The sequence below is a fragment of the Ctenopharyngodon idella genome, chromosome 4, assembly GCF_019924925.1.
Source record: "Ctenopharyngodon idella isolate HZGC_01 chromosome 4, HZGC01, whole genome shotgun sequence".
NCBI classification, from domain to species: Eukaryota; Metazoa; Chordata; class Actinopteri; order Cypriniformes; family Xenocyprididae; genus Ctenopharyngodon; species Ctenopharyngodon idella.
The window spans coordinates 26,720,186-26,738,147 of NC_067223.1; the positions used below are offsets into that span (position 1 = coordinate 26,720,186).

Below are 17,962 nucleotides of genomic sequence, written 5' to 3' on the forward strand. Positions count from 1 at the left end.
AGCGATCGGAAAACGAATCCATATGAATCGAGTGGTTTATTTCTGATCACTTCTTATGATGAACACATTTAATTTAGGCTTTTACTCGCATGTAAACACTGATCAGCGAACATAAGCAGAAGCTCAACCTAACCTGAATAACACACAAGAACAAACCTCTTCCGGAATCTCAAACGTGCTGCGTAATGCACGAGAATGAACCTTACTGGTAAGGATTCCGTTAAGAGAGAGACATACAGGTAATCCTGACAGTAACAGTGAGATGTAATGGAGTCTCTTCATTACATTAATACTACAGCTGAACTTCTGTCACTGAAAAAACATGTTCAGGTTCTTCCGGTCGAGCTCTAGAGCTGTACTGGTTGAGTAAACGATGAGATCCCACTAAACTCCATAATAAATGTCAGAGAACATTTAAGGATGAGTGAGAGAAACAAGATGAAGAGCAAGAGAAACCCAGAAAAGACAGGCAAGGAAACTAACAGAGTAGAGAGAGGAAATATGAGACAGAAGAAGATGGAGACACAATGAAACTCACTGCAAACATGTCTGGATGAAACCAGCAAATCCAAGACTTTCAAAACTGAATTTAACACATTCAAAGATGATCTCAAAAGACAAATGGAGAGTGAATTTGCAGAGTTTAAAGAAGACATTGACGTTCTGTTCATGTATTTCTTTCATTGTTGCTTCTAACTCAAAGTTGAGGGAATTAAGACAGATTGAAGAGAATGAATCGATCCCACAGTTTATTGATCAATTCCTGTGTAAATGCAGGATCTGAGGATCTCAAACCTGTGTGTGTTACTTCAACCATACATCTGTGTTGTGCTTTATTTTCTTTTTTTTTATATTCAGTATAATCATTTATCATCATCAGTCATGATTGTATTTGTCATATCACTTTATCATTTTATCATTTATTCATTTTATTATTATTATTCATTTGTCATTTATTTTTTGTATATTAAATGTTACTTATTTCCTTGTTACTGTAGTTTAATCTTCTGATTGTCACGACTCCAGCACAGGAATCCACTCTCATTGTCGACTGTTTCTGTGTCTGAAATTGATCCCTATGTAGTGCATGGCAGTTGAGTGCACTATATCAGCAAGGAGTGAACAAAATTAAGTGATAAATTCAGACAGTGATGTATTACACCGTGTGTCAGAGAGCTGGAGCTGAAACAGCTGTCACATACATATATCCTGCATGTAGCTTACTTTAGAAATAGATAACAGTGATAGTAACTTTAGTTTGTGATTATACATGCCCCTGTGTCAGCTTTGTAGTTTTATTGCTGTTATATTAATTCAATAAAATAAGTTTGGTTTTCCATGGTTAACCTGTTTGTCTTCATTAATGCTAGTGATATAATGTTGATTAGCTGTATGTTAAGGACTGCCATGGCATTTGTCCTATAAAATACAAACGCAATAGAGTCGTCGTGTACTGTGTGGATACCCAGTTTTAAGTGGATCTTGTTGACATGTCGGCCTATTCCAAGAACAATGACAATAATATGTATTTACTAACGTGCATCGACGTATTTAGCAAATATGCATGGGCTCGCATGTTAAAGAATAAGAGCGGGGTCGAAGTGACTAAAGCGTTTTCGTCTATACTCGAAGATGGCTGTGTACCTCAGAAATTGCAGACGGACCAGGGAAAGGAATTTTTCAACAAATATTTTCAAGATGATAATCAAGATATAATCATTTTGCAATGGCTACTGATTTGAAAGCCAGCATCGTGGAACGATTTAATAGAACGCTAAAAATTTGATTGTGGCGATTTTTAACAGCTACAAATTCCCGACGATACATAGACATTTTACAAGATATTTTGCAGGGCTACAACACCAGTTATCACCGAAGTATAAGGATGAGACCGGTGGACGTCAACAGAGAAAATGAGGCTCTGGTGTTTCAAAATCTCTACGGGGATATAAAGAAGAATGAAAAAGTCTTATTTAAATATAAAGTCGGAGACGTTGTTCGAATTTCTAAAGTGAGAGGCCCGTTCACCAAAGGATATGAACAGAACTACACAGAAGAATTTTTCACTATAGCCTCATGTATTCCATGCCAACCGCCTGTCTACAGACTGTCTGATTATGACGGGGAGGTCATCGAGTTTTTTATGAAAAAGAGTTACAAAAAATAATTGTGAGCAAAAACAAAACGTTTAAGGTGGAAAAGATTTTAGGGTAGAAAAAACGGGGGATCCACGCTTGTTTTAGTGAAATGGTTAGGATGGCCATCAAAATTTAATAGTTATGTAGACAAAAAAGCTCTGATGGACTTGCAATCACCTTAAAACACTTGAACCCATACAGGATAAGATCATTTGAGTAAAGGGCTACCATGGGCGACGATGGTTTCTACGTTACGCTGCCTTGCAACGCTTCTTCGTCGGTTTATCTGGAAAATCGTATCTCTAATTACAGAACAAAGTTAGCGAGTCCTATCAACTTGAAAGGTAAATGGGAGGTTGGTCTCGTTGAAATTGAATATCCTAGAAGTTGGTACTCCTTTAATGATGAAGATGGATTTTTCATCCTACACACTGCCCCAGCACCATCCCAGAAACATGCAAATAAACCCGGCGAAAAAGTGCTTAAAGAGTTATCAGGGTTTTTTGTATCAAGGAAGATGCAGATAGACGGTGGGTACTACGAGAACATTCGTGATGTGAGCCATGCAATAATTAATGCTCTCGTACCATCGGCTGTCTTGACTTACGATCCTTTAAAAAAAAAGTGTATCTGGTTGCAAAACCTAACATCACAGTATCCTTCTAAGGGAAACTTGCCACTATTTTAGGAATTAAACCGGATGATCCTCACGGACGTTCGGCCTACCATCAAGATGCTGATTTTACAACGAGTCATATTACATACGCTCCTCATCAAGCCGATATCAACGCAGGTTTCTATACGATGTACATTTAAACCAATATTATTCAATATCAATCGTCTGTGATTCGTATGTCCCCCTTTTGAGATGTGTACACATAACGGGTGAAAACAATGATACCGTCAGTGTTAGATATGACAAACCGCATTACGCATCGATCAACAAGGAGCTCATCGCAGATATTACCATTGAACTGAAGGAAAAATTAGTTTTTAGGAATGCTACCTAAATCTATCTTTCTGGGTATGGTCGATAACGATGCATTCACAGCATTGTATGATAAAAACCCATTCACGTTCAAACATTATGATTTGGAGTTCCTAGCCATCTACGTCGACGGTCAGCAATTACCCGCCAAGCCGCTACAGCCGAATTTTCAATCAGGGTCAGCGGTATGAGAATTTTATCAGTTGGCGATGGCGTCCGGAAGATATCTGAAAAACCAGGCGCTCTGGGATACACCCTTTATGCCTTTAACCTCACGCCTGACGAAGACTGCGGTCAGCACATATCACTCATCAAGTCAGGCAACATCAGACTCAAAGCACGTTTCAGACAGCCGTTGCTGCATACTATTAATTTAATTGTCAACGCCGTATTTGACAGTATCAGACAGGTAACCGCAGACAGGTCCTGGTCGATTACTATTAAAAATGAACATTGTGCAACTCGCGGCTATCATGGACAAAATTTTGTGCAACATTCATTTTCTCGGTGTTCTTCAGAGCGATCAACTACCTGAAACAGCACTAAGGAACTTACCGTCCATGGCGATAATTAACACCCATCCAGCAGAGTTACCGGGAGAATATGGCTGTTTATTTAAAGCATGATGCGTTGGCTTGTTTTTTCGACAGTTTTGGCAATCGCCTCGACAGCGACCGCTTTCCACCCACCATCAAAAACTTTCTGCTAACCAACTCTGTTGACACTATATATTTTGACAGACGCGTCCAGGATTTTGAATCGGATACTTGCGGACAGCACTGTGTGTTTTTTCTGTATCATATGGCCAGGGGTTATGACTATAACAACGTGATAAAAATGTATAGCGACAAATATATTAAAAATGATAAAATGATAGCGTACAAAAATATGTACGTGAAAAGATTAAAACCAAATGTTTGTAATGAAAATTCAGTGTGTGCAGACATGTAATACTTATATGAGTCGCGATTGAGTAAACTCGTTCCAAGCGCTGAGTCCTTCAGCTTTTGACATTTTGTCTAATATGTATCTGCTGTTTTTCACACTTCTTGATGGTACATTCTTTAGAACTTCACTCACAACGTCATCCACACCCCCGGCGTCTTCAGGTATAGTTGGTGGTCATTCATCTTTATAATCAGGTTCAGAATATGGTAGCAAGAGCTTTAAAACATTACTCTCCCGATCGCCTTGTTTAACGATCATCAAAAACCTGCTCTGGCTTTTTCGTACTGATTCAAATCAGACCCGAGTAAGATATTTCTTATAGATGCATCCAGATTGTTCTCTACAACATGTTGAATATTCTCGCGAACATTTTCATTTTTCAGCTTTTCCAGCTGATGCTGGGGTACTAAATACATTTTTTCCGCATACTCCATCCTCAACCCAATCTAAAAGATATTAAGCTGGAAATAAATAGTACTGCGATGCCAAAGAGCGGTAAAAGAAATCCTCCAGTCTGATTGAAGACTCGCTTCTTGGCGGATATACCAATTTTTTTATTGGCGACAAATGCAATGTTCTTTTTTCTCCTTTTAAGTTTTTGGTACTGCTGACAGTTGATAGGAATCATACCATAGAGAATGTTAAGGGCCACTTCGCACAATGTTAAAATGAGTTTGTCAGATGCCGATTGTAAAATAAGCCATCATTGTTTAGGCGTAGCTTTATGTATCAGTTTTAACAGCGGTAGATGCTTACAAAGTCTGGCTGACATGACAACTGATCACGTTCTTCTTTTTTTGGGAGATAAACCACTTGGCGGTCGGAAAGCAAACCAGTTCTGAGGCGGTATTGTTCAAGAGTTTTTGCTTTATAGTCTATCATTAAATATCCAAAAGGCCGACTGGTAGCGTCTTGATAACACTCCATAAAGTATTTTGCATTTCCAGGATACATTTGACCTAGCACAGCGACTTGATTGGCGTCCCGAGGGTTTTTAAACAGAATCAAGTAATTGGTGTTTAAGCTAATGGTTCTGCTGGATTTTCCTTGAACAAATAAATTTTGCACGATATAAATCGCACTGAGATTACGGTGGTGAACATATTGCGAACATAGACACTTTCGATTTCTTTGTTCCTGCTCGCCTCACGCACCATATCGTTGATAATTAGTAGGTTAGTTTTGTTCACAGGTAGTAAATCATCAGCATTCAGACTCTCTGGTATTCCTTCCACAAATTTAATGGCATACAATTTAAGTAATTCATCATACAGAGGTTGCCAACAGTCGTACAAAAAAAAACAATATTTTCAATTTTTTTAGAAATCAAATTTAAACTATTTTCCAGCAGACTTTTTACAAAAAAACTCTTCCCTGAATTTGAAGGGCCGCTAATCACTGCTGAGAATGGATGTTGAAGTCTGAAATCAAAATCTGAAGCATCCCATGACCCTCTGTGCATCATTGGATCAGTAGCCATAAGGGAGAGTGGTGAAATCGGACATTTATTATACACCACCTTAAACCTTTTAACGACTGATTTGTTGTGCAATGTGAGAGTGTTTTTATTCCTCAAAATGTTTTCATTGTGGGCCAGGTTGCATTGCCCGCTGTCACAATAAGTCTCTCCAACCTAATAGCTTGGGAATTTTTAGTGTTGAGAGTTATACCTTTCGCCTTCATGTATACTTTACCTTTGGCTGTACGATACTCATTTTGCTAGAGCAAAATTTTGTAATATAATCTCCGTCGTCTATCTCATTCGTCAGCTCTACCAAATGATCCCCCAAAGGTGGGTCCCAGTCACCCTCCATAGATACAAAAATAACGCTGTCTGTGTCCGAGTATAACAAATGGTTGCCGAGTTTGTCCATTAGTTCATACAACTCCAAGCGTGCTTGAGCCATTGTAAACGCCCCGACAAACACGTTAATGTCACGAGTCTCCTGAACTTCACCTTTTGTGGGACGATGCTGGACAAGAGCAACGTCGTCCAAGACAAATGTGAAATATGACAGTCTGTCGGTTTCACCAAAAACAATTCTGGTGAAATGTTCGAGGTCTTTCACAAGAGTAGTTTGAGGTAGATTCTCTCTCATAGAGAACCGACCCCACAGACTGTTAAACAATAACTTGTTGATAGACCTCTGAGCGGGGTTGTGGGAGATCTTTTCGGGGTCGAGATTTTCATAATACTCGTGAATGTAAGACTCTTTGTCAGCATCCATATGATGGGTAACCGGATGCCTTCTGTTTCAAACGTAAAGGCTTTACGTAATCGCGAAACAATAGCTTTTCCTAGCCTGGCAAAAGGGATATAAGCTGGTAAAATCTACGTAACTTATTTTCTCACCATCTATCGTTTTGTGATAGAGTTTATAAGCATTAGTACACCCCCCAAACAGTGCATCTCTTGGTTTCAGTCTCTCAGGAGCTGAATAGGTACTCATAAATTCCATCACAGAAGGATCGGTCCTCTTCACCTTTTCCCATTCACACTCCCAAAGAACCTCGATTTGCAAACCGTATGCATTCCGCAGAGTATCAACCTCATCATCAAACTGACTCCTGAGAACCCCATAGGGCACTCCTGACATGGGATTCGTCCGATGGGGCTCAAAGCAGCATTCGTGACCATGATATAAACATCCATTGTACTCTAGCCCATACCTTACCTCGCTCCTCACATAGTAACAATCTAAAAAGTAATAACCGATCGACACTTCACCGTGGTTTACAGCATAATGAATATCCATGCCTTGAGTCTTTTTTACATACTCGAGCCATTCGATCGAAGCGTTCGAGTAGGTCTTACTCTGTCGGACGTATGCATTATTGTGCGTCAGAGCCAACGTATCTCTCGCGAGATAATGTGTTTTGAAGACGCCGATACAGCACGATGCTAAAGTAGTAAAGCTGAATGGATCAAGTTCGGTACATTCTATGAACACCTCTCTGTATTTTATGCATGCTTCACGTAACAAGACAACATCGTTCACGACGTATTCATATAACTCTTTCCAGAAGTTAAACAGTTTACCCGAAACGGTGCTGTACCACGCATCAAACTTTACACTGTCTTTATCAGACATGTTTTCGTAGTTGTAGAACTTTTTATCAGGGTAATGTCCTAGATAATTCTCATTTTCCACCCTATTGAAAAGATGGGGAAAATATCCTTTTTTCGTCATCGTTTAGTGCCGTGGGCATCTTAGACAGGGCCATTGGTATGAATGTGTAGCTGTCGATGTATTGCTGTGCAAAAGCTTCATCATACAAAAAGATTAATTTACAACCTTGCATTATGACATCTAACACAAGCCCCGCATTGCAGAAATACTCCAGAATTAGAAACGAACCAAATCTGGACGCGCAATTAGCTATGAAGCAGTATCCTTTGTATCGCGTTTGTCTGAAGTGTGTGATTAACAGTGCTATACAGTCGGGGCCTTCTGCCACAAATTTTTCTCCTTCAAAAGTGATTGCGCAAACAAAATTGGCTGTGTGTTTTGCATTTCCATAACGTGTTTCAAAATTGTAGAAAATGTAATTCTTGCTAGGTTCCTTGGGTGCCATGGGTTGTATGAAGCATCGGTGTAACCCCTGACTGTGCAGATCTTCACTGCAATGGACGCAATGGTTGGGACCCCATTTGCGTTGGCCCCTGGTACCTCGACCTGTTCCTGTATTGTTTATTACATAGTCGGCAATATTTTATAGTGTCGCATGTTGCGTTTTCCTGTCCAGGGGGTGTTTTTTTATGGGTGTTGTAGCAGTAACTCGACTTAGAAAACCGCAAACAGTCGGGGCAGTGCACGGTTCTATTAGTTCGTTTGTAACAATCAGCGTCGAAACATACGTTACAGACATGTTTGCAATAGTGAGCTTTACGGTGTGAGTAGCCTTTGTAACAAAATCCGCATACATAGTCAACGCCGATGAATGCTGTCAAATTCAGAATCATATAGTAATGATCATTATACAAATAGAGACATACCGTTTTAGGGTGAGGTTCATCATGATTTTTGTACGTTTCTAACGCACCAGCATTCATAACAACGATTTTAATGTCTAAAAGACTTTCAAACGAACCTAAATCACCAAAACCGATTTTGTCTTGAATTGAGAAGCTTGCATCATTGTGGATGGATGCGGCCAGCCTTTCTAACTCATTCTCGAGCAATTTCGGATTGAGAAAATGTGCAAGACAGATAGAGAAACATAATTTATTTGATATAGATTTTTGGGCAAAATAACGACATCTTTTTGCGTTTGATAACCTGATCAAGTTCTAAATCTGTAAGTTTATGCTGTCGACCATCTCCTCGTCTGTTCATGGCAACATCAACTTCGACCGCAACTGCATCGTCTGTCAATATCTGTTCATTGCTTTGTAAAACTCTCTAAATTTTATCAGTAAATAGATTGATGTCATAATTATTTCCATCTGTTAAAATGGTTTGAATGGGTGATGTCAGAGAAGACCCCGTAAGGGTTATATTGATTACGCTAGCATCACCGCCGATGTCTCTGGCAAAGGCCACTATTTCGCTAAAAGCATTGTGTAAAAAAATGTGATACAATGCTAAATCTGTAGAGTTAATCTCTCTCAGATTCAGTGGTCTTCCCAATTGTACGCTATTGAAATGGGGTCTCTGTAAAATACCATAACCATTTACTTACCCACCTTCACAAATCAAAGTATCAATGTCTGGTCGTGTTAGTTGTGACGTACCTGTAGGGGGATCAGGGGGTGCTGCATTGCTGGTTGACGGTCGCCCTGTGCCTGCAGGCTGAGATGCAACAGTAGATGCTGGTAATGCATTACCGACATTACCTGTTGATCCGTGGCTATTATTTAAACCCCCACTGTCTTGTCTGACTCCTATGTTGCATGTGTTTAATAATTTCTGTAATCGTTCGGACAGATTAATATCAGGAATTTGGTCAATAGAAGATTGTAAATGTTCCAGACAAGAAGTTTGTTGTAATGGTGTATCATTAAAAATTGTTTCTACGAAATCTGAATACATATTTATCAATTGCTGCAATCTATCACACATGTGATGTGGATTTGCATTTTGTATATCAAGAATACTCTGTAACAGGTCTGAGAGAGTTTGGTCTGGTTGACAGTTAGGTGCTTCGGCTGTGGAAAAAGATTTCTTGGCATCCATTTTAAATTTTTATTTTTAGACCAAAAGCGAAAACATAATATGCAATATCACAAAATTAAGAAAAAGAAAAAAGAAAAACAATTAAAGGTACTACAATCAGAGACACTGTGAAAATCATGACATGTCTGTTCAGAAAAAGGCACTACAATCAGAGGTATAATCACATGTAACTAATACCATAGAATTGAAATGCATACATAATCCGTTATACATTTCTAACTTGGATGTGCACAGGTAACCATGGTGCTGAGAAGACTAACGGTTAATTGTCTTTCTCTCAACTGTTCATTTAATTCTCTAAGGATACGCTCATGATTCTCTTCAACACATGTTTGTAGTCTATGGAAAGAATCCTCTATTGACTGATTCAGCTGATATAAATGAGCTAATATTTCACGAACCAACACGTTAAGCGCCCCCAATCCGTTATGAACTTCAAAAACTGTTTTGTTTTGATTCTCTTTGAAGTAGACGTCCAATCTGTTATTAAAGTCATCCAATCTGTTATTTAATTCATCCAATCGCCTATTAATGGCTGTTGTTCTGTTACGATCCTCTATGGATTGGGCATCTAATCTTTTAATGATTTTGCGATGCAGAGTCCGAATATCATACTGCTCTTCATTTCTACTTCCAGTCCCCCACGCTTCTTTTTCCTCTTCTTCTTCTTCTTCTTCTGACACTTTGTAAAAAGGATACGGCGTCTGTCTGTCTCTCATTGTTGCCTCGTCGTATCAATCACTGGTCCAAGACGATCGATCCCATTCGTTGACCTGTGATTCCGTCCATGTTAAAACATTGTCCACACTCCTGACTTGTCTATCTGCATAGAATATTTAAAAAGCGTCCAAAACTATTTTCTACATCAATGGCTGTTATGCTGGCAATACTGTGATTAGTATAACTATTTACCTTCAATCTAAAAAATAAGATAGTCTTACCCTGAGGGGTTTGGTGTGAATTAGAGCCAGTTATGTTTTTCCGTTTCCTCGGAGGTTCAGCGACTCATACCTCAGACTCTTCGTCGGAATCTGATGTGAGGTCGATTATTTGTTCAGCACTGTCGATGCCTCTATCTGTATAAAATAATTAAAAACTATTTTCTACATCAAAGGTAATTGTGCAGGAAGTGCTGTGAATATCATAACAAGAAGAAATTAGATTAAATTTTAAATTAAATTTCAAAATATTAAAAGTTTAAATATTATTAAAGTTTAAAACATTCTGGCTGACCTTTTATTATTTTATTAAACTTTTATTATTAAAAGTATAAAACATTCTGGCTGACCTCCCAGAGTTAAGGCAACTGTTATTTTAGAACGTTTCCCTTTATTGTTTCTATGGCGACACGTCATGATTGTCAAGTGACACACCCCAGCCGGACACACTGTATGACAGATGTATCGCTTTTTCATCAACTTTCTGATATTCCAATTCTCTAATATGTGCAAGTGAGTCTTTTGTCATTTAAAAACCTATGTAATGACCTTGATCTTAATATATAACGTGAATTCATCCATTTGTCCTGAAACTGTGATCTGGGAGAACAATAGAGTGAGTGAGCTTTATAGTTACTTACACAATGTGTATCTGATATGAATAAACGTTGGCAAATTATATTTGAATGTATTGTTATTGCAAATCGGGCTTAAATCGGGCTTAAAATCCTGTAGTGTAAACTTGGCATAAGTTGGACGGTCATCTCTTATCCTATCAGCATCGCTGGTGCTTGGACCGGGTTCTTCACAATCTTGTGTCAGATCAATAAACCCCGGTTGTGTTACTAGAAGCGCTATTTCTATAAAAGATACATATGGTTAATATTTGGCATTAAAATTATAATATTATTACAAAAAGATTTTTTTTTTTTACCGGCAGCTGAGACGTGTACGTCGTTCGGGGTCCCCGTTACTGTAAAACAAAAAGTTTTTTGGTAAATTTCATTTTGTAAAAATAAATAAAATAAATAAATAAATAAAATATACACTTACATACAGAGATTTATGGCAGTGAATGTGTTCTGTTCAACATTTGTTCCTATTAAATATAAAAACCTGTTATGAATTTACCCAATTAATGATTAGATTCACATTAAACCAGAATTTTATCTAAATTAAATATTGTTTAATAAAAAAAAGAAGCAGTTTGCCGTCATCTGGTGGACAAAGTATGGATATGCAACTACACAACCAAACAGACATTAAAGAGGAACAGATAATTAAATATCAATTATTATTTTAGCTTTACAATAATGAATAGGTAGAAAAATAGTAAGTAAAAAGTCCACTTTCAAATAAAAATTTCCTGATAATTTACTCACGCCCATGTCATCCAAGATGTCCAATTCCTTCTTTTTTCAGTGGAAAAGAAATTAAGGTTTTTGATGAAAACATTCCAGGATTATTCTCCTTATAGTGGACTTCAATGGCCTCCAAACTGTTGAAGGTCAAAATTACAGTTTCAGTGCAGCTTCAAAGGGCTTTAAACGATACCAAACGAGGAATAAGGGTCTTATCTAGCAAACGATCAGTCATTTTCGAAAAAAAAATACAACTGTATATATTTTATATAAACAGATGATCGCATCACAAGTGCTTCCACCAGAACGCGATTCGATATTCTTCAAAAAGCTTACGCTAAATGTCCTACGCCTTCCCCATTCAACTTATGGAATGAATGCGGCGCCAGTTCCGTTTTTTTCCGTAAGTATGAGTGTGCTTGAATTTTAAATGCAAGCTGGAAAATAGCTAAATATGCTGTTGGTATAAACAACTGTAAACTGAATACATCTATTTGTAATGTACATTTTTTGTAAATGTTTTTACATGTCTTTACACAAATATTTAAAACACCTTGCTTTTCTCTTGTAGGATGAACCGGCTGCCAGTGAAAGCAAGCCTGATGACCTAAATATCAGCATGCTTTCATTAGATCCACCATCTGAAAAAAAGGATGTTAGTTTTGTTCCACTTAGTTCCACATCTGACTCCATTACAACCACTAGGACAGAAGAAGAGGAGGAACATCCATGGCAAGAACGGAAATGGATTGTTAATGAATCAGCACTGATGAAACAATTTAGAAGATGTCAAGACTGTGGCGCACTGATCACAGGAAAAAAAAAACCCACAACTTCAGGGAGCCTAATCAGTGTTCTTTGGGAATGTGAACAAGGACAGAAGTGGCAGTGAAATTCATGTCCTGATGTGCGTGGAATTCCATCAAACAACCTTCTAGTGTCAGTAGGTACTGTGATAACGGGGTCCACGTATGCAGGAATCTCTGAATGGGCTGCTGTGCTTAATCTTCAAGTACCACACAAAACAACTTTTTATGCAATTCAGTCTTCTTACCTCATACCTGCAATTGATGAGGTATTCAAAGAACAACAGACAGCCTTACTGGAACATTTGAAGGCAGGAAGCACAGAAAAAAAAGGAAATACATTTATCTGGAGATGGAAGATCAGACAGGTAATTTTTCATGTGAATGGTGAATTTTTATGTGAAATTATGTTATCTTTAAAGGGTTTCTGTTATATCTCAATGCTGTCCTGGATATTAGGCAAAGTACACCACATACAGCTTGATGGATGACAATACAGACAAAGTGGTACACTTTGAGCTGGTGCAAGTAAGTGTTCATGACAATAGTGATATATGTTTGGGGGAATGTAATTTTATTGTAATATTTTTTTATATGTATTATTTATAATAATGAACTACAAATTACCTGTGTGTAGATGGACAACAGGTTATGGGTCATATTCACAAAACACTGTTGAGTTTTTATCCGAGATTTACAAACCTTGTAATACTATGTCTTATTTGCAATTGCCATTTCTTTTTATTATAGGTTACAGAGTCATCAAGCTCTGTAGCAATGGAGTCGACTGGTTTCAGGAGAGCACTCAGCAAAATCCTAGATGACAATATTGGAGTAAGTGTAGTGACAACTGATAGATCCCCATCAATTCACAAGATAATGCGAGTAGACTACCCAAACATTCATCACGAATTTGATGTATGGCATGTGGCAAAAGGTATGTTTTTTTTGTTTTTTTTAATCAATGCCTAGTGCAGTAACTTGTGTATTCTTTTCAACGTCTGTTTTGTTATTAACTATTCACCAAAAAAGAAAAAAAAGAAAAAAAAAAGAAAGAAAAATTGGCATTCTTCAAATTGAAGTGCCTCTTCACAGGGTAAACACTAAATGACAAAGGTACAGAAGGGTTGTAAATAAAGCAGCTCTGTATGGTTTAGAATCTCTCTAGTAGTAATATGTCACACCCCCTTGTGTGCACAGTCTGTTTTTAAGTCAGACACAGCTGATGACTGTGATGTTGAACAATACTTTTGGATGCAGATGAACATTTTCTTTTTCTTGTAGGAATGATCAAGAAATTGACTTCGGTATCCAGATACAAAGACAACAGACCACTTCAGCCATGGATTAAGAGCGTTAGCAATCATCTGTGGTTTTCATGTTCATCTTGTGGAGGTGACCCGGATGTAAATCGCGTGACTGTGTTTCTGTAACTGGTTTTTATCAAATAAACTGTAGAAGACAGCTAAATATTTACTTCAAATTTATCAGAAGCTGATCAAAAGGTGGAAGTCACTTCTGCACCACATTTGTGGGGTTCATTCCTGGACAGAAGATGGAGAAGAAAGAAAATGTCTGCATAGCGAGCTTACCTGTGAAAAAAGAAATGGCTCGATAAAAAGTCCAGGGCATTCATTACACTAGAGAACCTTATCTTAGACAAGGGTCTTCTGAAGGACCTCAGAGAGATGGCACTTACAAAGCATACTGGTCAGTTTACATATGTATAATGTATGTTCATGTACAGAGCAAGAACATTTCTGAACACTGTATTATTTTATTTTTTATCAGGTAAGCTTGAAGTGTTCCATTCACTGCTCCTGAAGTACTGCCCCCCAAAAAATACACTTCCATTACACATCAATGCTTGCACATACCCAGATGGCAGTGCTTGACCACAATGAGAATGTTAATAGACAGCAGGCCAGAACCAACACTGGTAAGCTTGCTATACAATATATCAATGATAGTTATGTAATATTTCAGTACAAATATAATTTTTTTTTTTTTTTTTTGATAGGTACACTATGGTTCAATGTAGTGTTTCCCAAGCACTCTAAACAGTGGGTGGCCAGAAAACTGTACGAGTCCCCAACTCAAAATTTCAGAGACGATCTCGTACTATTATTTACAAGGACTCTTCTTCACATTTGGCAATACAAGCTGTCCCAAAAAACATATCGCAGCAGACCAAACCATCTAAGGAAGATTCTGTAGATTATCTGTAGATTCACAAATGAACAGTTATCAAGTCACTGGAAAAAATGTAGTTATAAACCAAATTAAAAACAACTTAAAACCTATTATAAGTAAATAAGGAACCAAATGCAATACAATGTTTAATAGATCAATTATAATTTAAATATCTCAATTACTGAATTTTTCCTATAAGCTTTTTGTTAGCATTTAGTTATTAAACAGATAGATTGACTTTTGGATACTACTGTAACAGGCAATGTCAAACATCACACACACACCCCTAAAGAAAACCACCATGCAATGTGGAACTTACTAGCGTCACTTCCTAAAGTTAACCTACACTGTTGTCGGTCTGTAAAAAAACTACTTTGAGAATCGTGACAAATGCTTTGCAACTGTGTTAACGAAACACAAGTTAAAGTTAAACTAAATCTTCTGCTGTTTTCTCCAGTCTCCGAAAAAAGATGACAACAAGCGAGTTTCTTTTTTAATATTTAAGCGGTGGCTTTTGAAATGCATGTGTTTAGTAAGGATCGATGTATTTTATTTTATTGAAAAGCATGAGGAAAAAAGTTTCTACCGATGTATCATTCAATTTTTCTACGTAGGCCATAGGCCTATATCTATTTCCTGGCTAGCTGTAAGCTGTTAATAGAATGTTTAATTTAAAGATTGTTTTTCTGCAATGACGGTCGACACTTATTTAACGTTTAATGACCTATGTTCGTTATTTTCTCAACATCATTATTTTGATAGCTATGTTGTTTGAATCAGTGTTTTCATAATTGACGAAAGCTTTATGTGCAGATATTTTGTAGTAGCTTGATCCATTGCCTTTTCTGTTTTTATGTGCTGATATTTTGTAGTAACTTGTTAAGATTGCATCATCGTGTTAATGTTGTTTGTCACTAATTACCTATCTGTTTATTGTTATTCTGTTGTTTGATCATGTTAATGTTAAGATTGTTTGACCAGCGTTGTCAACGCATCCCAAGATAACGTTACGTCATAACTCATCGTGTTTAGACCATGCTGATGTGACGGTCTTGCTTGGGTGGTCTTTCTGCCGAGCTGCACAATGGAGAACACGTGGAAATAAGGGAAACAGCATGGAGAATTAAATGACTTCACTTCCACAGCATGTCTCATTATCTCTGCTGTTTATTTAAAACAGTACTTTCTTTTTTTAATCTTTTTAAATCATTTAAATCTAAATACTTTTTGTTTTATCATACCGAACTAGATTTCATTTTTAGTCAAATAATTTACATGTTCCATTTTATTTATTTTTAAATTTTAACATTAAATCTAAAGAGAGGACCATTTTCATCAATGACCAAGAGATGGCGCCAGAGCTCTATATATTCTATCTGAAGACCAGGGCTGCGTTCCAGTTCGTTTTTTAAATGCCCTTCCCTCGCTCACTTCCCTCAGTCTCGTTGACTCGGATGTACGTCACTGCTTACGTTGCATGAGTGCCCACTACTGGCGGAACCTTTGCAATGGGCTGAACTGGAACGTCCTAAGCCCTTGATCACTTGGAATCCGTAATGGAGCTGACTTATTATTTATTTTTTCCCCTTACAAAATTGTTTAATGCAGCATTCTATATGTATATATGTGTGTTTTAAATATTTAAAACAATAATTAACATATCAAAGAGTTGTTTGTGGTGGGGTAAATTAAACGCGATATGCGGTGACATCACAATCGTGTTGCATTGTGGGTTATGGAGCTGCCTGAAGTGTACATATGAAGTAGACCCGCTCCCTCGGTCAAAATCGAGGGAGCAAGGTTCTGTCCATATAAACTTCCCTCGTCCACTTCACGAAGTGGAACGCACTATAGAGCGTGAGGGCAACATATTAGGTAGTTGGTTTATTCATCTATTTAGATTATAGTTTTTAAAAAAGATTATATCACCATCTGTATTATCTGCCACGGCCTGCAGAGGTCCTGATCTTTGATCAGAGCAGCTAAAATGATTCTGTTACATGTGTTTGCTTAGCTGAAACGTTCTTTTTACGAACCCCAAAAGGCCTCGGGTACCATTAGAATAAATATTGTATTTAAAACATATGTGGAGATGTCATTTCTCCATTTGCAAAACAAATTTCCAAATGTGTCCAGTCCATGTGAAATCACTCTGTAAACAGTTCACTGACCCCATGACTGACCCCCCCTGCTGTGTGAAAACTGAGACTGTCTCAGATTTCACACAGTACGGTTGCTTAGAAGACACACAAAGAGAGAGGGAGAGAGATTTTTAGATTTCAACTTTATTGCATTCTGCTTTTCATTCATGATAAGGACATCAAAAAAGTAAGGAGTGCTTTCCCAGCTCTCTGAAAAATGTGAGTTGTTTTATAAATGTTTAATAGTATTTTAGTAGCACACTTAATTCTATACCTCATGTTATATATGATTTTACATTTTATTTATAAATTATTTTATAAACTTTAAAAAGAAGTAAATGTTTTTCAATTAACTTTTTGAAATATACAAAATATACTAAACACCATTTATACTAAATTATGTTTTTTGTACATACAAAAAGAATACTGCGAATGGGTCTGTTTAGGTATAAGGATAGAAAAATAGTCATGTCTATGGAAGGCCTCAACAAAACATGGACACAAAAACCTCTTATGCTTTGACAATGTTAAAATGAATATTCAACTACTTGATGAAACTCATTTTGTGTGTTTTATATTTCATAAGCATTTGTAAACCAATTTCATTCGGATATCATCGCACGATTAAATCTTTTTCCTGGCCTTATTGTTTTTTTTTTTTAATTTATCTAAAATAATTAAATGATCTCAGTAAATTTAGCAACAGTTTGTCATTATTCAGTACATAATAATTTTTTCCACCAACTTCCTTAAAAGAATAGAATGAATGAAATGTATACAACTGCGTGCATGTGTAATCTATTTCATAAAATATATCGTGTTTATTCTTTTGTTATTTTGATCCGACTGTTTCTAGACTCTTGTTGCTTCTCACTTGTACAGAGAGATGAGCCGGAATGCGGATGCCGTCACGTGACCCTCAACCCTGTAAAATGACTCTCAACCCTTTACAATCATCCTTCTGCAATTTGATCACCCAGAAGACATCCAGAGGTTCACAGGGCAACATCACTATTCAAAATATGCTGTCAAAGGTCATATCGGTCCCCGGAGGATCACCAACAATGTCAAAGGTCATTGTGGTGATACAACGGTCAACCGTGGGGGGATGGGAGAACTTCGTAGGTGGCCCGTGGGGGAGGGGAACATCTTGGGTGGTCCCATAGAGGTCACAGATTCAGAGAGGTCAAAGGTCATCATCAATCATTGTGACACAAGCACCATCATAGAACTACTTGTTTACATTTTTTATATATTTATTTATTTATTTTT

General features: G+C 37.4%; 1 long non-coding RNA gene across 1 annotated transcript; it reads left to right on the top strand.

Annotated features, from left to right (window-relative positions):
* Positions 1–12,444: 12,444 nt before the first annotated feature.
* On the top strand, positions 12,445–16,492 carry LOC127511305 (uncharacterized). The gene is made up of 4 exons (XR_007929987.1): positions 12,445–12,884; positions 13,107–13,293; positions 13,641–14,066; positions 14,148–16,492. It is a non-coding gene; the product is annotated as an uncharacterized LOC127511305 (long non-coding RNA).
* Positions 16,493–17,962: the final 1,470 nt, after the last annotated feature.